The sequence below is a fragment of the Cyprinus carpio genome, chromosome A14, assembly GCF_018340385.1.
Source record: "Cyprinus carpio isolate SPL01 chromosome A14, ASM1834038v1, whole genome shotgun sequence".
Lineage (NCBI taxonomy): Eukaryota > Metazoa > Chordata > Actinopteri > Cypriniformes > Cyprinidae > Cyprinus > Cyprinus carpio.
Window position 1 is genome coordinate 13,987,847 of NC_056585.1, and position 4,924 is coordinate 13,992,770.

Here is a 4,924-nt window from a genome sequence, read left to right on the forward strand (position 1 = left end):
ATTTTCCACCACATAGATAGGAAACTTACGACGAGCCGAAGAGAAAAGTGCATGGTTAAGGCCAAGTCTTGTCATCGGGAAACAATCCCTTCCTCTGGTTGTTAAATAAAACTTACATGCATCTTTTTTTTATACTTGGTGTGTGACCCAGCAAAAGCTGCTCGGCCTGGTATAGATGTATAATGAGCTTTTGTGCTCAATGGTTTTCCCTCACTTTCATATTAGTTCCTCACAGCCAGTGTTGTAGAGAGCTCAGCACGGGGAAATGGACTGTGAGAACGCTAACCAGATGGCTTAGATCCCAAAACCCCAGGGGAGCAAGGCATAGTTCCGGACTAAGCAAAATCAGTGTACCTAGACTTCAACAGCAGATACACGTAATAAGGAATCTGTCTGAGCAAAATAATAAAGGATTGTGGTGGTTTAAGAGAATATATTTGGATTAAACAAACTGAGTTTAAGTTCTCTGTGAAATGCAGTAACTAGGACTTTTTGAGTAATGAACTAACTCAGTTCTCTTAGACAAGGGATTTTCAAACTTTCTGATACAGAGGGGGTACCTTTTGTGAGGTACACCTTTCTACAATACAAAGGCATTCATAAAGATCCTTTTTATATTGTCAAAAATGCAGATTTTTATAAATGGGTAAAATATTATTTTTTTTCTGTTTACTTTTTACATTTTTTTTTACTTACTATTAAGGTGACTCTCTGTTTTTGTTATGCACTAATAGAATACAATAATTGTAATTATTTTAAAAAGTTTTATTAATAATACTTTTACAAATTATTTTCTTTTAATTATTTAATTATTTTTCATGATTTCTGTCCAGTGTTTGAAAACTAAATGAACATCAATAATATAAATTCAGTGAATTTGAACTGTTTTATTATTTTATACAATAAAAAATGTATTATATAAAACAGTAATAGAAAAACTTTACTATTATTATTATTACTATTATGAAATAGTTATTTGTGTGCATATATATTTAAATATATTTATGTATTTGTATGAATTTAAGTTATGAATAACTTTTCTGAACTTTTCCACAGTTTTGTGGTTTTGTTTGATAGAAACATCAATCAAACTCCCAAAATCATAGTCTTTTTTAAATCTGTGAGATATTCTTTTTCTCTTTCTTCAAGAGTAGTCAATTGGCACTAAAACTTTCCAATTTTATACCGCAGATAAAAGATCATTTACTTCTCCTGAAATCAAATAGGAAATTTCTCTGGTGAGCAGTAAGGAGCATTGTTCTAAAACGATAAGGCACAGATTTGTCTGTAGATCTCTGGCGAGGTCCGTGGGAGTGGGAGGAAGATGGGGGGGGGGGGGGCAGATTGATGAAGAGCTGAAGTGGGTCCCTGGGTGACACACGCTCCACTCCACAATATTAAAAACTCCTACACGTTTTTGGGGAGGCAAAATTGCCCTTGCTAGAACGCTGGTGTATTTTTTTCTCAGTAATGAGCAGCATTTGTTTTATCTTGATAGATGGGACGTTGAGGAGAATTCATATCATCGCAAAACTCCGAAAGTGCCTTCCATTTATGCCTGGGTGCCCCATTGATCGCTGCTGAAGGACATCTTGTCAGTTACACAAGGGACGCCTTCAAGAGAACGGTTCAAATCCAACTGCGACACAATGAGGATCTTGCGTGGTTTTTGGGGGTGGCTATAAAGAAAATTTCAGAGTTTAGTCTTGCAACCTGTTACTTTTGCCACTGCTTTCTTGTTGGCGTCTCACACAGCCAGATTTTTGGCTTCCAGAGGTCTTCCGCGCTAGGAAAGACAGGTGCTACTGAATATTCAGAAGGTGTAGCTTTATGAAAAATTTCTTTTAGTTTGTGCTCTTTACACTCATGTCACTTTTGATCATTGCTTAAGTTTTCCAGGCGTAGTCCACTTCACGCTTTCATCCTGAGACCATTATCAGACAAACTGGACCTGGCCCAATGCGTCAAAGTGACCCTTTTACAATGACGGCGAGACTAGATCCCTCATGTGGACTGCACTTGCACCCGCTTCCCTCTCCACAGGATGTAAAGGCCCGTTTAAATGAATTAATGTAAGGTTTCTTTCATACATGCCCCAGTAATATTGAAGCCATTACAGTCCTCTCTGGAGCTGGCATGGTCAGTGCTTAGTGCTTAATGTCTTCCATGTTGAGCTTATTAATCTAAACAGTGCGGCCCAGCTGCTGTGGATCAGCCGTTCCTGAGCAGCGGCAGCGGTGGTGGCGGTCTCGCATATAAACAGCTGCTATATGTGGCTGCGGAAAAGCTAACTGGCTTGTGTCATTTTCTACACTTAATTCTGACCACTCCTGGTGAGTAGGTTTTCACAGAGGTCTTCACTGAGACCACTTCCAACTGTAAAGCCCCAAGCGGATATGACGTTCTTCCCTGAGATCTCGCCAAAAAGAATAAACCACAGAGCCACTGATTTACAAAGCTGTGACTCCTACTACCAACCACCTCAAACTGCTTTGGGCTGTAGAGCTGAGCCGGACCGTTTAAAGTCTTACCATAAATGTGTTCATGTATTACAGGGAGAAAATTAATCAGAAATGACTTGTTTATGGAGTGTATGACAATGTGTTGATTTTCACCACAGTCATGACATGTGGCAAACATCAGCGCTGACAAGAGGAACGTGTGAGTTGGAAAGATCACATTATTTATGAGAATGGACTGAAATTGTGGTTTGGCTGGTCTTGTGGCTTATCTCATTTGAATTTTCAAATTAAAAACATTGATACATTTTGAATATTTTTAAATTCATGCAGGGATGAGTTTGTGTTTGTCAATGAAATTGGAAAGCAGTTTTCTCCACAACTTAAACTTTTCATATTTCTTCTTCTTTTTAATCAACGGGTGAGAGCAGACAAGAAAGTGGGAACTTGGTCTGGAAATGGCACAAAAATCAAACAATCTTTGTCTTTCTCTTACAGACACAGTTGCATTCTCTCAACAAAAAAGCTTGCCACTCTGGATTCAAACAAAACTTGCTAAAAAATTTTGTTCACAATAACAGCCGACCGGTAAAAGTAAGTAAAACTTTATATATACATACATACATTCAGTGCACCTTTATTTCCAGTAATTGCAACTTAATATTTGATCATCTGAATTTATAGCTCACAATCACAACTGTCTCAGAGTCCATTTCAACCTAAGAGTTAAAAATAAATGTTGGCTTCATAACTCCCAACATTTAATGTTTCACAGTTGTGAATTTATTTCTCATAGCTGCAACTTTTTTATATCTCCACGTTTGTATGTAAGTATTTGCATATTTTATAAAATTGATTTGTATTCATTTTTAATTTGAGGTGGAAATGGACTTCATAAATGAGAACGTACACTACTGTTCAAATGTTTGAAGTCAGTGAGTTTTTTAATGTTTTTTAGTCTATTGTGCTGACAAAGGCTTCATTTATTTTATACTACTAGAATTATCTTCATTTTATAGCTGTTTGTCTGTTGCCATGAAAAGTTTCCTTTAATACTGCTAGAAATCATAATTTAAGAGTGTGTTTGGACACTTGTGAACATCCTGTCGTTACATTCCCATATTCACTTCAGTTTGTCCTGTCAGACTGAAACAAAAGAGCTGGGAGGCATTAACAAAGTCTCTTTCCCTGTCACGGTAAGGTTACTAACAGGTCGATGTACTAGTGCAGAAAGGTAATGAAACTGGGTTCACCTCGGCACTCTCACTTGGGAGGGTCCTCTTCGTCTGCTGTCTGCACAGATGAGAGCTTTAGGCTAAATCTCTGCTCCGGAGGGTGACACTCTTCAGCTCTTTGCCACTATAATGGCAGGACTCAAGCCAGATAATGATGCTGACAGCCCAACTGTCAGTCTGCCTCTTCCTGCAGCAGCCCCTTAAGAGCTCAACGTGGGACACTGGCCATGAATCCGTGAGACTGCTGCATTTTCAAAAGTCATTAATCTAAACAAAGACACCCCGGAGTCTTCCGTGACTCCCTCCGCTCGGCCTTGTCCTCTGCTCAGGATGGAGGAGACGAAGAGTGAGTGCAAAAGAGGCAGCTCAAAGTTCTGCAGTGCTCTGACGGCCTGACGTGGAGTCAGTGGGCCTTGCAGGTAAAAGGAAGTGGCTTTTTCAGCACCTTGGAGAGCTCTTGAAACCAATGCAGTGAGGGCAGCTTTGATGAAGGCTATGAGTGAAGGTTATTCTGGACACATCAGAGTTAGCAGTGCTGCATTCAGAATTCAATTGAAAATGCATTGTACATTCCAGGTGAGTTCCTGACTTTGATTTACATGCAGAATTGTAATTCAAATTTGAGTTTAAAGTAGAATTTTCAGAATGCTCTAACTTTCAAGTTATTAAATTCCTCTTACTCGTCTTCCATTTAAAATTCTAATTAAACATTCTATGGGGTGTGACTTATCAATTAAAATTCACAATTATGAATTGAAAATAATTATTTAATTCAAAATTTTGCACAACCCTTTTTGATATGCTATTATATTTCATGTTGGTGGAAGCCCAGTTTTAAATTAGAAATAACCAAGTCTGTCTAGCCAGCTCTGTTTGGGTGGCATTTGAACAAGGAATCTGGGCTGTGGACTGGACTTTATGTCTTTTTGATTCATATAGTTTGATTTTGGATGTGTTATTAGTCAATATTCCCACCCTCATCAAATGAGTGAGTCCTCTTCTGTCAGTGTGTCATATCTCTTTCTCCATCGCTATTTCAACAAGCCCTCAGACTGACACACATGCTGCTTACCACATCCAACCAGCTCCTCCAAAGACCCCTAAATCTGCAAACATGTTGAAGATGAGCGAATGAGAAAGGTGTAGCCCTTAGAATAAAGCCAAAACTGCTTAACGACAAAGACACCTGGGCCAGAAAAGGATCATGGTTATGAAACAGCGACTCCACAG